This window comes from Callorhinchus milii, unplaced genomic scaffold (genome assembly GCF_018977255.1).
Source record: "Callorhinchus milii isolate IMCB2004 unplaced genomic scaffold, IMCB_Cmil_1.0 Scaffold2, whole genome shotgun sequence".
Taxonomy (NCBI): domain Eukaryota; kingdom Metazoa; phylum Chordata; class Chondrichthyes; order Chimaeriformes; family Callorhinchidae; genus Callorhinchus; species Callorhinchus milii.
In genome coordinates, this window is record NW_024704743.1 from 30,660,441 (window position 1) to 30,683,613 (window position 23,173).

Sequence of the window (23,173 nt, forward strand, 5' to 3'; positions counted from 1 at the left end):
TTTACAAAGCTACCTAGGAATGCCTCATGGGAGATTTTCAATGGGATTTCAAAACTAGGTGACTTACTCCATGGTTACTTGTGGCATATTGCTGTGTACAAATTGGCTGCTGCATTCGGCCACAAAAGACACATTCATGTCACTTTGCAGTAAATCTAGTGAAGCGCTTTGAGACTTCTCAAAGATATGATATGGTGCTATATCAAATGTATTATGGTAAGGATTTGCAGGATTCACTAAAGGGAACTGTAAACAGTGTATCCTGAATGTATCAAGGCTGACCCTCTGGAACGCCACATGTGCCTGACTTTCCAGTAGTGCAATGGCATTGTAGAGCCTAATCACTTCAGCATCAATACTTTTCTTTATGGGGTTAGTTGTCTCCCCATGTGGAGGCAATGAGAGATTCAACTCCAGATAGAATTCTTCCAAAACGAGCTTCAGGGAATCCATCTGTTTTTCATTCCAAGTTCACTTCTGGTGGCAAACTCGCAGTGAAAGAGCCGCAGTAACCTCTCGCTCGTCTCCCTTACCGCTGCCCCACACACTGTGCTGAGGCATTCAAAGATTCGACTAGAAACAGAGCATTTGCTTGAAGTAAGAATCGCGCTGGTAGAAAAAGTCTCCAATCCAAATCCCTGCATTTCTCCAAACCCATACCACTGACGATGTGTCAGACAGCAATTTCAGACCTGTCAGCTCTTGCTTATTTCCAGCTGACTGTCGCTGCTTTCTGTGAAAATATAACCTTTTTCTCTGAGTCTCACTGCAGTAAAAATAGCAGCGGCTCTGTTCATTTCAACGAGTGTTACTGTTTATCTCGAAAAATTCTCAGCATTTCAAAGGTCTGATCTTGAATGAGACTGTAATTTGATGGGGCAGTGTCTGACCTCTACCCCAGTTCAGGGCAGAATGGCAATGTAAAGTCCAGGGAGATGGAATTCAGCTCAGATCCCTTTGAAAACTCAGTATAAAACGAGGGATTTGAAAGACTGACAGAATCCTTAACCCTTAGCTTTAGTTGACTCTTGTACTCTTTGTTTATCCACCGTTCAAAAATAACAGCTGCTTAAAACATGCGATTCACGGCAAGGGCAAAAGGTTAAAATAATTGGCTTGAGTTTGAGAAGCATGATTGTCCATGGAACAAGATGCTCAAAGAGAGACAAGTATTTAAGTCGGGGTGTATATTTACTTTAGGATTGCAATTCGTAATGTCACAAAACTGTTGACACAACACTTGTGAAAATGAAAACAATTCCAGGGTGTGACACACACATTTAATTGTCAGTGAACTAGAAATCATTTAAACGCTCTTGTGATTCTACTGGGACTCTTACTTCCTAATGGGTAAAGACTACATCTCAAAGATTCTGTAGGAAGATCACAAGACCAAATACATTCCTTGTTAAGTTTTGCTGATCTGAGCTAGAAGGCGAGAGATCAGTGCAATTAGCCACAGAGTTTCTGAACTAGTAAGAGGATATAACTGGAGGGATCAGAGAGAGAAGGATCACCGATCAGATCTCAAGTTTAATCTTGCATTCTGTCTGGAACAAGAAAGCTGCTACCAGGGTCTTCACAGATATAGTGACAGAAAGCATTTACTTGAGCACACAAGCTATTTGTTTTGCTTCTTCACGGTCCCACACGCATTGCGGCAAATGTGTATTACTGCACAAGGCAACTTATTCTATGGCATTAGTTTCTGCCAAGACAATCGGCGATTGAAAACATTTCGGAATTGGTCAAACCAAAGGGCAATGTCTAAGCACTGCTAGTCTGAATTGTAGAATAGGTATCCAGCTCTTGTCCTGGTGCTCTAATAGAGGGAAAGAATATAATAACAGCAACTTAACAGTTGTCTCAGAGTGCTGAAACAATATGTTTGCTTTCTATGTGGGTTAGCCAAGATGATGATCGCCAGTGCTGAGGTGGGTTTGGACACATGCTGGAATAGTGATGTGATAGGTCACTTTTACAGGGTTAGATCTGCATTGTCAACTTTGGAATGTGTTAGATTTTACACGCTTCAAATTCGATATCTCGGTATTGGGAATCACTTGCCCCACACACACAGAGCACTAAAACTCTCAAAGATATTACAAATATGCACAAAACTCTTTCAATTTTTTATTTTAAAAAAGTGCTTCAACGACCTAGGATGCATCACTGCATTGAGCATACAGTTGCATTTGCAACATTACATAAACTTACATCCAAGTCTCTCTGAACATTGAAAATGAGCGTGCAATTACAATTACACTGTAATTTAGAAACTCTCAACTTACCAAAAACGCTCAGCTTACCACTACCAACAGGGTTCCCCAGTACACCATTGATGCCCAAACTTTCAGCTATAACTCCTCTCCCCTTTGAAATTCCTTCTTCTATGCTCCTGTATCTCTCTCTCCTCCCCCCGCCATCTAAAACCACCTAAAAACCTACCTCTTCCAGCGCACCTATGCTCGCCTTCCCCTCCTCTTTTGCTCGGTATCTGACACCCTGAGCTGTTATCCTACATGAAGAGTGCTATATAAATGTAAAGTGATGTATTTAAGACCAAATGAGTTTTAATGATGGTTATCAGACAATACAACAGAAAATAAATTTCTCATGGTAATCGTAAAATGTAAGATGGTGTGGAATTTTAACAACTTTCAAATTCTGTCTTTATTTAGAGGCCAGCTTTGCACGGTTTGTTTTCAGAACTATGGAAAAACAGCTTCAAAATTAAGAATTTTCCAAGATTTGTTTTGGTCTTAAATATCAAAGACAATGGGTCTTTAGGCTAAGACCACAATCTTGTTTGTTCACATTCTCACTCCTCCCTAAGCTCTTTCGCTCCCCCCCACACTACACCTCACCCTACACCCCACCCCCCACCTCCTGCATCAATAGTCCAGTCTCCCCAGGATCTTTTACTATGCAACAATTCAACTTGAACCTGCTGCATTCTTCTTTCCTTCTGGCTAAGAACACAAACCTGAATTTATCTGCATACTTTGCAAAAAAAGAAAAAAGATGGTATCCTGAATTTGTGCAGCTTGAATGACTGCTTTTAAGAAAGTATAATTAAAAGATTCAGTCAGTGAGCAGGCAGATTAAGCACTTTATGACTGGAGGCACCGCTTCCCCATTGATCTCAGAGGTGAATTCCATTGCTCCTAATGGGCTCGGGGATGAAAGATTTGCCCTCTCATTTTAAATGTAGCCTAGAGATTTTGTTACAACAGGAGGGTTTGTTCTATTGTCACCCGGCAGATGGACTAAAATACCTGCATGTGCACGGGGTTTTACAACATGCTGGCAAGCAAGCTTTTTTTAAATAAGTGTTCCTTTTATCAAAAAAAACATTCCATTTCAAAATGTATCTTTTCATTCTTTTTAAAGTAATAGTACTATTCTGTGCCATTTCCCTTGGCAGTCTGAGCTCTCACAATGAACGTCTGCAGGTTCAAACAGTTGCGTAAAGAGTTGGGTTTCACAAATGCTCTCATTTTTCTATAGATCAAGTTCAGAAACCCAGGGATACATTTTTAAGAGTTTCTTCATGCTAAGAATGAATAACTTACTTAACTCGCTGATCTATGAGAATACAATCATAAGATTCTGGACTAGAATATATCAGGCAAGCTCTCATTTACTTGCACCTACTCGAATTTTAAACACAGGAGAAATTCTAATGAGAATTGCTAAATCAAATTATTTCATTATGTAAAAAAAATCTTCACAAAGCTGTCAACATTAAGAGCTGTAGCACCGTGTGTGAGCTGTGTGTGTGGGGTGTGGGGGGNTTGTGTGGAGTGGGGTGCTGGTGGTAGGATAAGAAGAGAGAAAATGAAAGGGTGAGGCTTTATCTGGGCGCTAGGATGTTGCTGTGCTGATAAAGAGAATTTGTTTTCAGAAAGCAGTACAGATGGATGATGCACGTCTGCAGCCCTGGTACACAGCATTCCTTTAACCAATTGTAATCCAGATTGGAGAACAGGTCTGCTCAATCTTCTTACTTTGGACAGAGGAATGGCATATTAAATTTAATGCAGACAAATGTGCGGTTATACATTTTGGGAGGAAAAGTAGGGAGAACAGGTAATACGTTGGGTGGTAAAATATTGAAAGGAGTAGAAGACCAAAGGGACTTGTGGGTTAATGTACATCAGTTCTTAAAGGTGCGAAGGCAGGTGGACAAAGCTGTCAAAAAAACTAATGGAAACTTAGGTTTTATAAATAGGGGTAAGGAATATAAAAGCAAAGAAGTAATGCTAAAGTTATATAAATCGTTATTTGTGTCCAGTATTGGTCACCTCACTTCAGGAAAAATGTTAAGATATAGAGGGGGTGCAGAGGAGATTTAGGTTTGGCCTATGAGTGGAACCTGGAGGAACTGGGACTTTGTTGGTAGAAAGAAGATGAGTGGTGCTCTGATAGAGGTCCTTATAATTATGAGGGGTTTTGACAGTCAATAGGAAGAAATTATTTCCACTGGTTGTTCAGTCAGTAACCACAGAGCACCAATTTAAGATAGTAAATGAGCAAGTGGGGAGATTAGGAGAATTTTTTTTTACGCATAGAGTAGTTAGGGTATGGAATACCCAGCCAGGAATGATAGTTGAGACAAAATCCACATTGGCCTTCAAGAGTGAACTAGATGAATACCTTAAAGAGCGTCAGCTACAAGGATATGGGGAAAAGCCAGGTTAGTATGACTGAAAGGATTGCTGTTGAGGAGTCGCACAGACACAATGAGCCAATTGATCTTCTTCTGTGCCATAAATTTCGATTGTTTTATTGTAAGTAATGCTTTGAATAAAACCAACACAAATTCTCACCACTGTATTTATGTAGCTAGAAAGCTACACAACATGCCGCTACTGCTATTTAAGTCACGCTTCAGAAAACAAAATTAACTTGCCTTTAGCCTTTACAAAGTGCGATCAATTGCTAAAAGGTACAGAAGGTACGGAAGCATGGACTGAAAATTGGCCATTACGCCTATCAAACCCATTCCTTCTCACTTCACATTACCTTTTGTTGGTCAGCCAGGTATCAGACATATGTGGAAACCCATCACCCCATTTAGGAGTATCCAACTCAAACTGGTAATATAGCACTTTATCACACCTGCAAACATTTCAAAGCGCTTAATAGGAATTTTACTGTGAAGTACAATTTGTAGGCGAACATAGGCAGCCAATTCTTGAGGTTCTGTCTGCTTGTCTGTCAGGCATCAAGGTCTAGATGAGACTCATTTTCTTGCAGCGAAACAGTGCCTTCCTCTTTGGCTCCCAATTTCTCCTCACATCTGTCTCTGCTTCGTTACCTTCCTGGCTTCTCTCTTAAATTCACCAAATCAGTGCCTGACCCAGGCGTATGGTTTTATCCTCAGCTCTCCTTCTCTCCTAACATTCGGTCCCTGTCCAAGGCCGTATTCTTCACCTTTGCTTCTATGTCTGTCTCCACTACTATCACACCAAAAGCCGCTGAAATCCTTTTTCATGCCTTTGTTACCTCCCAACTATATTTCTCAACAATGCTCCTGGCTGGCCTCTCTAGTTTCATAGCTCCAGCTGATCTAATCCAGCTAACCTCCCATAGCCTCACCAGATTGACCTCTGTACGCACCAGACTCCAATGGCTCCTAATCTCCAACAAAGTCCTCACCTTTATCTATAAACCCCTCACACCCTGGCACCTTTCTATCTCTGCTATCTTCTCCTACCCCACTCATCTGTTCGCCCAGTCAACCAACTGGAGATTGCTATACATTCCCCCTCCCCTAGTCACCATCAGTGACCGATCTTACAGCAACAATGCTCCTAACCTCTGGAATTCTCTCCCTCTACCCCTCAGTCTCGCCCATTCAATTTGTCTTTAAATCCCACATTAAGGCCTACCTCTTCAACCCTACCTATGCTCACACTTACCCTCACTCAGCATCCCATCTCGTCTTTATGAAGGGATGGGAGACTTTATCCTTCAGAAAGTACGCTATATAAATGCAAGTAGTTGTTGTTTATTTAATTCATGAATTCAAAGAATCAAAACCAAATTCCTGCAGAATTCTACCCTGACACACACACACACACACACACACAGAAATCAAAGTATGTACCATAGATCATAACCTTCTGCTTTCTATTGCTAAGTCAGTTTTCAATCCAATTTGCCATGAGTTTCACAAGCATTCATTTTCCTTTTTTTAAAAAAAGGACTGCGACAAGTGAAACTTTATTAAATGTCTTCTCAGAATCGAAGTAAATTATAGTCGCTGGCTAGTCTGCAAGGTTACCTCCTCAAAGAATTCCAGTGGATTCTTGAGGCATGTCCTGTTGCTTCTAAGTCCATGTCATCTTCTTACAGTATCTGAGCTCTTTAGATGAGCATTGATAACATCCTATATAATGCTTTTAAGCATGATATGGGACGTTAGGCAAACTAGACGAGATTTCCAGGTTCACTGGTCTATAATTTACAGACAAGTCTCCATCCTTTGTGAGCCAGACTTTTGTTAACCTCCAGTCCTCAGGTATCCTTTAATTGGGTGTAGATCTCAAATACATTAACCAGCGCCTGACTAGCTTCAAATCACACTTCACTGAGAATTATAGGGTGCCTTTGGGAGCAATGAAAATTCACCTCAACAACTAACCCTTAAAGGATAACCCAGGGTTCCAACATCTGATCATACTTCAGTGCTCCCCTACTAGAGCATACAGTGTATGTACATGGATATAATAACAATAATAATAATCCTTGCATTTGATTTGGCGCCTTATCACGTCATCGAGACATCTCAAAGCACTTCACAGGAGATACTGTAAAGTGGATTGACTGTATTTTGTAGGCAGGTAAAATATAATTGTAATAATAATTCATACACCACCTTACCACATTATTGAAACATCTTAATGTAGTGACTGTCTATTTGTAAGTGAACGAGGCAGCCAATGTGCGAACAGTTCATCCAACAATGTAGCATGCCCCAGGACTGTACTAGAGAGTCAGCCTAGATCGAAGTTAGCTGTGAATTTCTTATAAAGAAACTCTGTTAAATAACACAAATTAGACCCTTTGATCTTATCTTCTTGGGATATATAATTAAGGTGAAAGTTTGGTTAGAAAGTATGGATCAATACTGGCTTCAGCCTCTGCTGGTAAAATATCCATGAACTTAAAATACAATTTTACATTTATATGAGGCGCCTTTCACATTGCGAAAACATCCCAAAGCACTTAACATTTCTGGCTAGTGGGTGGGAACCGAGGGAGATGGGGAGGGAAAAGATCACCAAAAGATGGTCAAAGAGGTAGGTCTCCAGACTGATTTTGAATGAGGTAAGGTAGGGAACTTCCCAAGATATTAGCAACTTGGTGTAAAAAACAGCACTTCTCTCCCCTTCCTCCCATACTAGCACCTTGTCCCCCTCACCACCCCCAACACCAGCACCTCCCCCCAGTATCCTCCTTGGTGTTGAGCTGACTAAAGTCCAGCAGTATTCCCAATTCACCCAATGCACAGTCATGGTCCCCTAGTGCTTAATCTTAGCTCTGCCAACCTGCACCTAATAGTCTCTGGTATTAGGAAAGCATTCTCTCCTAGATTCCACACTTGTGAAAATTTCCTGGCATACATACGTGGAACTCTCTGCTTGGTTTAGATACTCTTAGGCATAGGGATGGGTTCCCAGCCAACCAACCCCCACCCCCCCAGTCCCAATACCAGTACACACAACCAATAAAACAATAAACCATTATGAAACAGAAATGTATTCTCCATCTTACCCAGTGCTACAGATGCAAAGAACAGTGCAATTTCACCACTAGTGATGAAGCGTCCTTTAGATTACCTGAGAAGTCACCGAGGACAACTGCTCAGCCACCAATCAAAACATAGCCACGACCCTAGATCACGTGAGCTCATCAAAACAAACCCCTCATCCCAAACTATAGCTCAGACTGGGTGTGAACTCAACGGGAGAGACAGGCACCAGACTGGGTGTGAACTCATTGGGATGGACAGTGTTACCACCGGTATGAACTCACTGGGATAATCGGACACCTTGGCTGAATCCCCACAGTGAGACCACTAGGTTAATGAAAGGCCACACAGCTGCACGATACCAGAGAAAGCAGATGGCTTGATACATATTTAAAGTGCAATCTGCCTACCTAATGTACTCTCCAGCACATCAACTGTGACAACCACAAATATCACATCAATATAAGCTGGGAACCTGCAATACTTAAATGCGTGAAAAAGAGACCTGAAGTGGAGTCACCTGTACGGTCCAGAACAGAGCAATTACTCTAAGGCCATACCTGACTGATGCTTTTATGAGTGTGAAGGAAGAGTTCAGGGTTCCAATAGTCTGGAAAGTGGGCTTAATGAAAAGGGAGGTTGCAACCAACCGGTATCAGTAGCATAGATATGATGTGCTGGATGGCCCCTCCAGTGCTGAATATAACAAATCCTTGCATTTGATATACCATCTTATCATGTCGTTGAGATGTCTCAAAGCGCTTCACAGAATATGCTGTAAAGTGGATTGCCTGTATTTTGTGGGCGAGGGGAACAATTCAGTGGTGTAATAGGAGCATGATGGGAATTCTGTGGCATTCTAGGAGGATAGGAATGTGTTCTCTGGTTTGGCTTTCACCGACCTTACAGCTTGGGAGACTTCCAAACAAGAGAACACGGACTCAACCTCTTGAGGAGGGAAAATGAACGGATAGTTCAAGTTTAATAACTTTACACATTTTGTACTGAATACATGGAACAGGTGAACCAGGGAGGCAGATTGCAAATTCAAGAGGGAATAAAATATCTGCAGTCTTTGCTGAAGATTTTAATTGAGAGGGTTTGAGAGATTAAAGGTATGATAGGGAACGTGGCCGACCAGATGGGCCAAAGTGGTATTTTCCATCCAGACATTCAAATCCCATGCACGCAGACTCTAAACCCCAATCTAATCCAGTGCTCATCCTTTCTGTGCTCATGTGGAATTGATAAATAACACTTTTGTTTTAATGGACGCTATGACTTCACCAAACAACCGGTTATTTTGCAGGATTCTGTGGTGCCTGGGCTGGTACACTTCAAAACAAACTTTCTTCACTATTTGACGATATATGACTAGCTAGCGTTACTGACAAGAGTTCCAATAAGCACGTTTTCTTTCTCTCTAAAAATTCATCCTTTTTCCCCCCTCACTGAATGGGAACTGGACCAGCCCTCAATGAGACGAGATTCAACCAAATGTAATCATGCTGTGGACTGGGGAACAGCAGCCTCCGCACATCAAATGAAAGCTCCCGGATAGGAATCAGACTGCTATATTCAAGTTCCGCAGAAAGTTTACTAGGTCAATGTGTTTCTGGACATTAGCCAGCCAGACTGCATGTGTCGGCAGCTGAACAGGACAACATTAGACTTGAGACGCCTGCTTACCTGCTCAGTGTCTCCCGTTCTAGAACCTGCTATAATAAAACCATTGGAATGCAGACCTCGTTGACAGAAATAATACACACTTGACAGAAGGCAGGCAACACAGGAACCGTGCTACTCTTGAACCAACCACAATTTAACTGTGCTGTCGAGGTGCTATTGCCCTTTCGCATCTTGATGCAACACACTGGAGGTTTACAGAGCTTAAGCACTCAAAAACACTATCCCTTGTAAAGAGCACTGTATAACATTTTCAATCTACAACTGTTTGTGGGACATTGCTGTGCGCAATTGGCTGCCGCGTTCACCCACAAATATACAGTCAATTCACTTTACAGTGTGTTTTGTGAAGCACTTTGGGACGTCCTCCCGACGTGAGAAGCGCTATATCAAATGCAAGGATTATTATTATAAATGAAAGTTGTTGTTCATGTCGGTGCACATTTACACTGAGAGGCGTGAGAAAGGTTACAGTCATCGGTCTGCTCCACTCATAAACAAACTGCCCTAAAATAACAGTTAAGAAGGGCTATGAAAAGACAAACTTTCGATTTACTCCAAATATCCAAAAGGCAAGGTGATACCAAGGAGAAATTTAAACAACTTGCATTTACAAGGTTGCCATCTTGGAGGGCTTCACAAAGATGGGATCGGACACTGAAAAAGGGAGAGGGGAGGTGGGAGGCGATCGTAGATGTAGTTGAAGAGGATTTCAGACAGAATTTAAAGATAGTGAGGGATCAAGGTGAAGCGGTAAGGGGAGGAAGCTCCAGAGGTTAGAATAATAGAACTGTAGAAACTTACAGTATAGCAAGAGACCTTTCAGGCCACCGTGTCTGTGCTGGTTCTTTTAAAAGGAATTTGTTTTGCCCTTTTCCCCATACAACAACATCTTGCACTTATATAGCGCCCTCCATGCAGGGTAGCATCTCAGAACACTTGAACATACCCGTGTTTACTTTTTTTTAGATATCTATCTAGTTTCAGTACCTTGGGACGTCCTCCACTCCCTGATTACCCCAGTCCTTGCCAGACTGCACTGGCTGCCTGTCCCAGAGAGGATGACTTCAAGATCCTCACTCTTGTCTTCAAATCCCTCCACTCCTCTGCACCTCCCTACCTCTCTGACCTCCTCTCTCCTCATAACAGTGCCTGTTGCCTTCGCTCCTCTGGGTCTGGCCTCCGCCTTGTCCCCCGAATCCTCCGCTCCACCATCGGCAGCCATCCCTTTAGCCACTACACTCCGAGGCTCTGGAACTCCCTTCCTCACTTCCTTCACCTCGTCCCCCCTCTTCCTATTTTCAGATCTCGGCTGAAGACCTTTATTTTCGACCGTGCCTTTGGTCACCTTCTTCCCCCTCCCCCTGGCTCGGCCCCGCTCTGAGACGCCGTCCGGCATGGAGGGCGCTATATAAATCCAAGTTGTTGTTGTCCTCCAGACATGAAAGGCACAATACAAATGTAATCTTATTGGTATAGTTCCCTTTTGAAAGTCAATATGGATTCTGCCTCAACCACCACTCCCAGCACAGCAATCCATATCCTGACTACTCTCTGTGCTGTAATAATTCTCCAAACCTTCCCTTTGCTTGTTTGCTAACTATCTTAAATTGATGCCCTTTAGTCACTGACTCAGTGATCAGTGGAAATAATTTCTCTCCATTGACTATCAAAACTCCTTATAAATTTGAAGACCTCTTTCAGATCACCCTCTCAATCTTCTTTGTTTGAACAGAAAAAGTCCCAAACCACTCATTCCTGGTATCATCCAAGTCAATCTCATTTGCATCCCCTCTTTTCCCCTTCATAATAATATAACTGCAGTTGAACTAATGATTTATCTAAGTTAAGCATTACCTTTTGGTTTTATATTGTATACCCCTATTTAAGCCTAGGATTCCATTTACTTTCTTGACAGTTTTGTCCGCCTGCTTTCAGGCTTTCATGAAAGGAAGATGCCTCAGCCTCAAAGCTCTTCACAGGATTTATTAATGATTTATAAATTAGATTCTTGAAGATAAATGCTTTAGGTGCTTTAGACAAATTTAATAATAATCATCCTTGCAATTGATATAGCACCTTATCACGTCTTTGTGATGTAGCAAAGTTCTTCACAGAATACACTGTGAAGTGAACAGACTGTGTATTTTGTGGGCGAAACGCGGCAACCAATTGCGCCAAACAGACAAATTTAAGTAATAAAGGTAGGGAGAAAGAACAGGAAACAAATATAAGTGAAGGGAAGACAGAAGTTTAAGATTGTGCTTTGTTTATTTTTGCAGCTTAGTGTTAATGTTACTGTAATAAAGCAACTCTTGCCATTTGAGTAGCTTTATTACTGTAATTATACGGTTTGTTTCAACGTCACGGTGTGTGAGTTAAAGAGGTAAAACAAAATCAGTCAGGCCAGAGAAACTGAAATTTCCCAGGACCTGGCAACACTCCAAGGGGTAAGAACAGAAACGATTATCTTGATAAATGTAGAATTTGACATGAATTATTTTGGGGCTGACAAAACAATGAAAGGATTATTTCAGCACAAGCATCACACTGAAAGCTTATTTTAAAACACTACAATCATCATATCTGAGATATGTTGAAGGAAGCATATTTTAGATTGGGGTCACTAAGAAGATCTGACTGACAGATATGGGGAAGAAATACAACAACTTGCATTTATATAGTGCCCTTTATAGTGCCCTTCATGCGGGTAGCCTACCAGAGTGCTTGATAGTGCCGGTCTGACAACGAGCCAGAGGAGGTGACTGTAAGCGCAATGGTAAAGGAAGGTTGTTAGGTGAGATTTGAAGGTGGGGAGGCAGACATCAAGGCGGAGTGTTTGAGAGATCGAGTTCCAACGTTTCGGGGTGTAGTGTCTGAAAACATGGCCACCGATGGTGGAGCGGAGAGGACTAGGAACAAACAGGAGCCCTGAGCCAGCCAAGCAAAGGCAGTGGGTGGTGGAGTGGGGGGTAAGCAGGAATCTCACCTGGGTCCAGATTTACTCTATTTCTAAAAGAGAGCAATTCAAAAAGAGAAAGGTGTTTCACCCAGTGTCCTGACCAACAATCCCTCAGATTACATTGGTTGCTCACTCCATGGCTGTTTGTGGGATACAACTGTGTGCAAATTAGCTCACACATCCGTCTACATTGATTAGATTGACTGCAACAACTCTACACATACGAATCTTCACGAAGAGTGGAGTGTAAAACTGGCATCTAAAAGCACAGTTAATATAAGATTTATTTTAATTAATCTAAGATTACTGAACTAGAGGGTGGGTTTGAGGGCGAAATTAAGATGCAAAGGGAGACTGGAAATGAAATGGATTTACAGTGCATGAGAAGGACCCTCAACAGAAACAGTTAATGGTGTGCCGATGAACACTTCTGAAAGAGAGATGGTTTATGAGCATAATTGAAGGTTGTAAGAGAAAAAGATGGACGATCAAACACATGAAACTGTACACGCCTCACATGCTGTTGGTACTACAGGTGTCTCAGGTGTAGAACGTAACTGATTTGTATTGAAGATTAGGAGTCATAAGATGGGCCAATAGAAAAGTGTGGGAGCACTTTTTCCCGCATTTTCTGTTATGATGGCCCTCGCCTACTACAAATCCACTACAAATAGCTCCTCAGGTACTAACCTTTACCTACAGTGCTACAGACCTACCTACAGACCCCAGGCCCCTTGCGCTGTTTGCTCAAAGCCGCAATATGGCCGGAGCAGCTCCAATCGTGCACGTACAAGGCGGTGAATTTGGGGATCACGGAAGCGGCATGTAGCGGGAAATCAACTTCACTGATGAGTAAACCTCGATAGTAAAAGCAGTCGCGTCACACTACCACGACAAATTCTTGGTAAGTGCTGTACGATTCAAATTAAAATATTTAGTATTTTAAAAATAACTACACTTTCAGGAAATATATACCTATAGTTTTAATCAGGGCTGTTGCACTCTGCATGTTGTAAAATACAAAAATGTTCATACGTTTTTGTAAATCCTGTGAGGAAGGCAAGGGCTTGCACGTCTCATTTTACGTCTGTGCCTCAGTTAGATTTGTACTCTATCCAGATGACCTTTATGAAGAAGGGGGGGCAATTGTTTTGCCACACTTGCTGTCACACAATTGACCATGTTCGCAAGTACACCATTGATGAGCACATGAAATCTCAGAAACATTGTGAATGCAAAGCAGCAGCAATAAAGAAAAAACGAAGGTAAAATACTTTTGATATATACAATATTAAATGAAAATGTATCATTATTTTCTTTCATGTTAATTTTGGAAGAAAATCTTAATTTGTATGATTACAAACGTTAATCTCCCTCCTTTTTGATTGAATTTTAAAGTCATATAAAACAACCACAGCAAACAAAAACAAATAGACAGAACATTTATAATGACAAATAACATAACATAACATGTAGGAGCAGGAGTAGGCCATTCGGCCCTTCGAGCCTGCCCCGCCATTCAATCATGGCTGATCTTCTAATCTAACTCCAGCTAATAACCTATCCCTGCCTTATCCCCATATCCCTTGCAATAAGAAATATATCTATCTCAGGCTTGAATATGTTCAAGGACTGAGCGTCAACAGCGATTTGGGGTAGCGAGTTCCATACATTCACCATCCTTTGAGTGAAGGAAGTTCTTCCTCAACTCAGTGCAAAAGAGCTGACCTCTGATTTTAAGGTTGTGACCCCTGGTTTTAGTTTCTCCAACCAGGGGAAACAATCTCCCACTATCTACTCTATCATGCCTTTTGATGATCTTATAGGTTTCTAAATGCATCATGAAGACCAATGTTTATTTATTTATTTATAGGTGGATCTAGACCTCAAAGACAACTTGCTCTGATAATCTGCTTCTCTAGAGCCACTGCATCATCTATGGAGAGGAAAGAATTCATATTGGACTTTGTGCGGGTTTGACTAGAGCAGACATACCGCTTGAAAAAGCTCCTACCTTTCAAGAGTTTCTATGTAAGTACAAGAAACAGGGAGGGACTATTCCAAAACACCATCACAGCTTTGTAATACATACTTAAAGGAGCTTATTCCTGAGCATGTAGCATTTTTTTCAAGAAACACGTTGAAGACACAGATGTAGGTTAACAGCAAAATGCATCTCTCAGTAGCACCAATTAGACACCCGCAATTTTCCGCAAAGTCAAATTCTTTCCTCTGCAACGCCCCCCAAACAAAAGAGCGAGGCTGGGGAAAGTCACATAGGGAGGGAGGTGTATGGCCACAGAGGTGAGAGTGAGGAGCTTGAAGTCGATCATTTGGGAGACGGTGCAAACTGGAGAGAACTGGGGGCGATGGGTACACAAAGATTTGTGCAGGTCAGTATTTGAGCAACAAGAGTTTGAGATGAGCACCAGTATATTATTAAAGTGATCCCACACTAACTGAAATCTAATTATCAAGAATCCTGCTGAGAATATACCCGAAATGTATTGTTTCTTGATTATTATTGCCAGCAATCAACAGGAACTCAAGGGAAATTACAGTTACAAATATGTCTTTAAAACTATCTTTAACAAAAAGTTGGCACTGAACATCCAAATTGTCGTTTGCACTCCCAACCATTGTGGCAACGTTTTAAGTTGAAATTTTTACTTAGCTCAGGGTCTGGGAAAGAATTGTTCTTGGTGGCCTAACCGAAGATTTCCACGAACAAGAGTGAAACTGGGATCAAAATGAAGCTGACTTAAAACCAGGCCTTAGAGAGCTCTGAAGTGGAATGGACCGTGGAATTGCACAGCCATGGCAATGGTGGCACATTTCAAGCATTGCAAATACAAACCCTGAAAACTGGTCGTCACAATTCGTATTATAACAACAACAACTTGTATTTATATAGCGCCCTCCACACTGGGCGGCATCCTAGAGCACTTAACGATGGTGGAGCTCGATGCTGAGCCAGGGGGAAGGTTGAAGAGGAAGGTCTTCAGATGCAACCTGAAAATGGGGAAAGAGAAGGCAAGGTGAAGGGATTGAGGGAGGGACTTCCATAGCTTCGGGGCGTAGTGGTTGAAGGCACGGCCGCCGCTGGTGGAACAGAGGATTCAAGGGACATGGAGGAGGCCAGAGCCAGTGGAGAGGAGGCAGCAAGTACTGCTGTGAGGAGAGAGGAGGTTGGAGAGATAGGTGGGCGCCAAGGCGTGGAGGGATTTAAACACTAGCATGAGGATTTTGAAATTGATCCACTCTGTGACAGGGAGCCAGTGGAGTTTGGCAAATAATATACTTGTTGAGTTTGGGCAACAGGAGTTATGAGCGAGTACACAGGTATAAGTCACATCAGACATCCATGGTACACATTGAAGTATTTATCTCGTCACCACAGCGAGAAATTTAACCTGACTGAAGAGTAAACATCCTCCTGTTCCATATGTAAGTGCTTATGATATTTACAACATATGGAGTCTGAAAATTGTTACAATTAAGGAAGTAATCAATGTCTAGCTCACTCTCCTGGTTCCAGTGAGCACCAGGAGATCAGTGAAGCTCTGTGAATTCAAGGTTCAAACGGCAGCTTTCAAGAGATACAAAAACTTCCTTTTATGTGGCACCCTTCACATAGGATAATGCCCGAAGCGAACAGCATGTCACAGGGACAGTCAGATGTCAGATCTCCTTCGGAGTGCAAATACTTTACTTGGCATCTGACAATGGAAAAAGTACCTATATCCAACAACACCAACTTGCACTTAAATAGCGCCCTCCACGCAGGGTAGCGTCTCAGAGCGCTTTATAGTGGTGGAACCTGACTCTGAGCCAGGAAGTTAGTTCTGACACAGGTCACACTCCCAGTGAACCTACATCATGTTCTTTGCAAGACGTCAATTGTCCTGGTAACCATTAATTTATGAAAACACTTTGATTTAGTTTTGGTAAACAATGTATTGAGCTTACAACCAGAAACAAATTAGAGGGAAAAATTTAAGCTCGCTCTTTGTGGGTTCAATCTATTTATTTATCACTAAGGGTTTTTCAACTTCATCCGAAATATATTTGTTGTTTGAAGTGGCCCTCTGCAAGTTAGCTGAGCTCCCCTGGTGAATCCAATACAGACACTCTGTTGATAACTTAGCCAGAATTCCCATTCTGTCCAGAGATTTCTGCTGGAAAATGCATGTTGACATGGATATCAAATAACCTTAGATTGCTCGGGTTCAAATATGACTGACCGCTTCACTGTAGAATTACACAGAAGGTTACAGAAACAGACCATTTGACCCAACTAGTCTATATCAGTGTTTATACTCCACATGATCCTTATTCCTCTCTCTCACCCCTCTGTTCCCCTTGCTCTCATGTAAGCATCAAGCATAGGAAGGTCAGCTCCCATGTCACTGTCCCTTTGTAAGAATCACCACATTCAGTACAGAGTAGGGGAAGAACACAGAGAAGCTTCATTGAAAATGTGGTTTAACTTGCAATATTTCTTATTATAAAAAATGTCATTTTCAAATTTCTGAAATGCTAAATTTGCTGAAAGAGTACTTTCTTTGCATCAGATGTTTTGGAAATTCCACATTTAAATATTTCTTATTAAATGGATTCTTAAGAAATGTGTTAAGAAATATTACAAACTAGTCCCCAGTGAGTAACAATTTCCTCCAAGCTTTTGAAACTAAATGAATTTGTTTTAAAACAGACTGTAGTAAATTCTAATGTAATTACATCAATTACAGATCTTTTTCTAAATGATTCAAAGAATTGCATCTTTGTGCAGTTTGCAAATTTCAAATCTCTCCAGTTATATACCAGCCTTGAAACCCAATGCTGGTCAATCATTATGGTATATAAATATTACCAGACATGCAGAGTAGCTTGCAGGCACAAAGGTTGTGGGCCTGTAACAGTCCAATAGCTATGTTGTTCATTTGTTCCCCTAAAACTAATAGCTTTAAAAAAAAGTTTAGTTTTCAATACTTGTGAAACTGTCAGCAGTAAAAAAAATCTGTACACTTAATACAACTCATTTTCACATCATCAAAATGTCTCAAAGCGTTTTGCATGATTTTACTGTTGAGTACAGTGACTGGATAAGTGGTCGTTTCAAATGTGCTAGAAATTGGGAGAAAGAAGATTTCATTTCTGGTAAGAGAAATGTTAGCCCAAATAGCCTTGTACTGTTGTAGTATTGCAGTTCAGCCATTAGAGGCACTAAAACACTACTGTTCTAGCGGCTGCTAGTGGTTACACCGAACACTGCACCCCAACAGTGGTTTGAAATCTGAAGTAGCACACTTGCATAGAATTAAGAAATTCTGTAATAACTAACATGACCTTTAAGGAGGGACAAAGATTAATGCAGCTTCAAAACTCTTATCATTATTTGTTGAGACTACCAGATGTACACTTATTCCTTCGTGGCTTTTCTTTACACAGACTTCACTGTATTTGCCTGAGCACAGTCAGCCTGATATTTCCCGTAGGTTCACAGCCAAGCTGGTCAGTAGAATTTTCAATCTGTGGAAGGAAGTTTAAAAATATATATATAGAAAGTTTTATTCTTACCCTGGCCTCTCACCTTCGGATGTGAACAGACTCAAACTGTGCTGTTGTTTTGTGAACAAATCCAAATCTAAAAAAAGGAGAAACATCAGATGGCAATTTAGAGGAAGTTCCAACACAAATCAACATGCTGTTCTCCCTGGTTTGGTGTTTGTTAAGGTGAATGATACCAAAGCTATGGAATGTATCACTTACTGCCCCAAATTACACCTGGTCAAAATAAAGTATGTAGGGCCATTTTTTAAGATCACACAAAACCGCGAAAAATTCTTTAATCAAGCTTTAATTTAGAAGTCGGTGTTTCTTAGGATCTGCAGTAAACTGGCTTTCAAATTAAGACTGAATTGAAGAGCTACCACAAATCTGTCCAATCTTAAACTTCAAGAAAAAATAATCTCACAGGCGAAAACCAAGTGGATTTTTTGAGCCTTTCCTCTCTATGTATTCACTCAGTGTCGATGTGAAGCACTGTCAGATCAGTACAGCACAAGTTAGATGCATGAATCTCCCTCTGCTCCATTCTCAGCATGTATCTTTACTCAAACGCAAAAGATTGTCCCCTACTGTACCAAGGTGACACATTTCTTTCTTATCCATTCTCACAGTTTCTCTGAGTGAGGTTTTCATCTATCTAGTTTTTGCACTGAATTTAATCAGCAGTACAATACAACAACAATTTACATTTATATAGCGCCCTTCACGCAGGGTAGGGTCCTGGATCGCTTGACAGTGGTGAATCTGACCCCAAGCCAGGGGGAGAGGGAAGGGGGAGGTGACTGTAAGCATGTTCAAAAAGATCTTTTGGCGGGATTTGAAAGTAGGGAGGGAGGGGGCAAGGTGGAGGGAGAGAGTTCCAGAGTTTCAGGGCTTAGTGGCTGGGACCTGGCCCCTTGTCCACTCACCATGAGCTCCCCTAACACCAGTGGCTGCAAGATAATGGTCAGGGTTGGGTTTCCCCTACAACAAAATAACATGTGCATAGCGCCTTTCAATGCCCTAACCCAGAATCTGAATCCAGGTGAGTCTTAAATATAGCTAATTGCCATTCGTCTTATCTTTGTAAAAATGTAACTTGTGTAATGAAAAATGCATGGGCATCAGCCAGTTCGGTGTTGTTTCAATTCAGGGTGAAGTGGTTTAGCACATGTAAGGCTTCAGAGAGGTCAGGCTAGGCTGCTGCAGGTGCCAGATTGAACACGAATAGTAAATTCAAAGCTGTGAAGTGGTAAACGGTTGGGCTACATAATTTATTCCTTACTTCCTTTCATCAACAAAGCATCAATTGTTTTGACAATTTAAACAGGGTACAAGTCTTCAGGTCTTTGGCTTGAGAGGAAGTAACACCCTCTCTCTGGGCTCCAGCCCTACTAGCGACTATTTTAGATTTGCATTTGGTTGCAGCCCCAGTGAAGCTACCAATGTAGTCTGAACTTACAACAATATATTGGCTGCGGTGTTTTGCCCACAAAATACACAGTCGCTACATTTTACAGTATATTCTGTGAAACGCTTTGAGACGTCTTGAAGACATGATAAGGAGTTATATCAAATGCAAGGATTATTATTGTTATTGTTATCTATGCTGTGGACTTGTTCAAACTAGGAATTTATTTAAGATTTACTGTAAAATGTAGCAGTATTTTGTGGGAGATTTTTCTTTTTCAACAATACCATGGAATCTTTAACCTGAACAGGGAGGTGGAACTTTAGTTTACTATCTTCTATGTAAGGTGGCACCCCCGACAATGTACCATTACCCCAACACTATATTGAAGTGTCAACCTAGAGTTTCTTAGTTCAAAGTTCCAACATGGGGCTTGAACCCACAACTTTCTGACTCAAAGGCAAGAGTGCTATGCCAGGCTGAATCTGGGCAGTAGTGAAAAGTGAAAGAAAAGTGCACCATCTCACTGTGCTACATAGTTATATATTTCCTTCCTCCCCTCTTTCCACTTCTCTTTTCCCCTTCCCTCTCCATCTAATAATAATACTTGCATTTGACATAGTGCCTTATCACGTCATTGAGACATCTCAAAGTACTTCACAGAATACATTGTAAAGTGGATCGACTGTGTATTTTGTTGGTGAAACCCAGCAGTGTCCCACAAATGTGGATTGAGTGACCACATTTTTTTGAGGGATTATTACCCCCGGAAAGCGATCCGTCAATCAACTAATAACTGGGTTCCCACTTACTGCTAGGTAAACAGTGGCATGTGGAGTAAGGAAAGTTGCCTAAGGTTTTGCCCCAGCTGGGAATCGAACCCGGGTCCTCTCAATTGTGAAGCGAGTGTGATAACCACTGTTATGGGGCTCTACATATAATGTTTACACATTGCAGAACTTCGGGTCACATAGCAAATGGATCACCGAGTTATAAAGACCCTCTTATTTAAATGGAAGCTTGCTTGGTTTAGCTGATACCATTTTGGGTCCAGACACGGTGCACAGTTATGTAGCCAATTAGTGACCAACTCTTTCCCCCTTTGCAAGTAAATCCCTTTAAACATATTGGAATCCTAACATATTATTTCAAATTCTCTGGGCATGGCTGGGATGATCACAGACAAAGTGGGCAGAGGTTAAGATCCTTTGAGAGGTATAAACCATCTCTTTTTCCACTCCAGTGTGTTTTCATGTGCTAACGGGGTTAAATCAACCGGATTTAATAGAGAAGCAATGTTATGAGGTATGAGAAGAGCAGCTGAGGAAACAAGTCAGCTTTGATCCAGCGAGTGGAAAAGATTCAGGGCTAGGTAAAGCTTATAGGTCAGGCAAAATACAGGTGCTTCATTGGCCGATATTTAAAAATTAATCTGGTAAAAAAAGGTGAGAATCAAAGTGCAAAGCAAATGTCACTGATGTTCCTGTGCATGAAGTGTCTGGTATTATGTTTTGTAAATCCCATTTACTGGCATTTAGTGGCTAGGAAAAATATGCAAATAGGCAGGCTACACAACTAGATACATACAAATAAACACAGAAAGTTGAATCTTTTGTGTAAAAGGTTTGGGGATTTGAACAGTAATGGAGTCAACCTTCTGTGGTGGTTTTGGTAATCCAGTTGTTGAGCCAGACAGGCCCATTAGTAGGACTTGTAGAATCATAGAATCTTATAGCACCGAAGGAGGCCATTCGGCCCATCGTGCTGACTCTTTGAAAGAGTTATCCAATTCGTCCCACTCCCCCACGTTTACCCCATAGCTCTGCAATTTTTTCCTTTTTCAGTATTTATCCAATTCCCTTTTGAAAGCTATTATTGAATTTGCTTCCACCACCCTTTCAGGCAGTCCATTTCAGAACATAACAACTCTCTGGGTAAAAAAAATTTCCTCGTCTCCCCTCTGGTTCTTTTGCCAACTATCTTAAATCTGTTTCCTCTGGTTATCGACCCACCCATCAGAAGAAACAGGGAGCAGACCATCATTGTGGGCAGGGACTTTTCGCTCTTAGGGACCTTGGAGTCCTGTAGCTCAGTGGTTAGAGCACTCGCTTTGCAAGCAAGAGACCTGAGTTCAATTCCAGGAAGGGGGAAACCTTGGGCGAGTTTCCTTACTCCACACTGAGCCTAATAATAATCCCTCCAAAACCCAAAACAATAATAAATTGGTCATTTTCAATTTTCGATTGTTTGTGGGACATTGCTGTGCGCAATTGGCTGCCGCGTTCGCCCACAAATATACAGTCAATTCACTTTACAGTGTGTTCTGTGAAGCGCTTTGGGACGTCCTCCTGACGTGAAAAGCGCTATATCAAATGCAAGGATTATTATTATCTCCTGTTAACCCTATAAGCCAAAGCCCTCATGGATGGTGCAAATTGGACACACAGTGGATCACTTGTGAGACAATGCAAATGCTGGCAACCTCTGTGGATTTTGCCGGTTGGACTCCAGCAGTACCCTAATACACACTCCAGGGTCCCTAAGCCTTGGCTTTTACCAACCTGTGTCGAATACTCTCTGGAATTAGGTAAACGGGATGTATCCTCGTGGAGAAATAGTGTGTAGTCCATTCCTGACACAGGGAAATTTCTATTTGTGGAACTCAGTCTGGTTTGGATATTCTTCAGCCTGGTGATGGGTTTCCGCTTGTATCAGACACTTTCTGACCCCAAAAAATCCTCCACAAATGCTATCAACACTACTGGGTAAGTTTCATACCAGATTGCAGCTCTCTGAGAGCCCTCTTTCCTCGCCTCCTCCCAGCGACTGTAATCTTTTATAGATACTTAACGCCAATGGTCCATTAATTACTTTGCCAATAGGTTAATCGATTCCACACTTCCAGAATATGCACAAAACCAGTTCTGAGTGGCACAATACTAAAACTCTTTGGATACACCAAAATTCTCTGATAAATTGATCGTCTGAAAACTTCTGGACTTTGCTGTCACTTTCTTTCCTCACTAATTACACAAAGAATCACATAACCCAGAAATGGATGTTTCCGAAGATTATGGGCACTCAAACCCTCCTTTCATACTTATTCCATGTCCAGAGAAACGGCAATTTCCATACAAACATACCAAAAAAAGTCGGGGGGAGCAGCCGGGTGGGAAACCTATCACCATGCTTAACAGTAACATTAATATAAAATAATAGTAACAGGTGCATTTGACACAGCACCGCGTCCTATCACACGGGAATGTCTCAAAGACTTACACATTATTTAATGGAGAGTGTAGTAACTGTGCATTTTGTGGGTGAATGCAGTAGCCAATTTGCACCTAACAATGTCCCAAGGTCATTCACAGCTATGAGGTGAATGACCAATTGTTTCAGGTGGGCATACTCCTGATCTTAAAAATCTAACATCCAAAACTCCACAGTAATTATTTATTCTCACAGGTCCAATATTCAGCTCTGCTTACCCCTGCTCTCCACACCACACAAGCACACACCTCGCACTAGTGCAGAAGCCATTTAATCCTGTGGTGTATTTAATAATCAAATAGTCTGCTGCCTCCTTCAAAGATTATCATGAAGAAATTAGTAGTATTTATTTATCCCTGAGAGATACAGTATTTCAGAGACCATTGTTACTACTTTGATTCAATGTGCAATCAATGATGCATCCCATCTGGTCTCAACCAGCAGACTGCAGAACTCAGATTGAGAATATACAGTAAGAATAGCTGTATAAATCACACCATTTCTAAAGGTAAGACTCACATCCTGCGAAAGA

The 23,173-nt window shown here is 41.5% G+C and overlaps 1 long non-coding RNA gene across 1 annotated transcript in view; it reads right to left on the bottom strand.

The window, feature by feature from the left end:
• Positions 1–23,173, bottom strand: part of LOC121848116 — a 68,195-nt gene that overhangs the window by 36,992 nt on the left and 8,030 nt on the right. Inside the window, exon 2 of the long non-coding RNA XR_006084847.1 lies at positions 17,991–18,057. This is a non-coding gene — a long non-coding RNA (uncharacterized LOC121848116). The remainder of the gene's footprint in view (positions 1–17,990; positions 18,058–23,173) is intronic.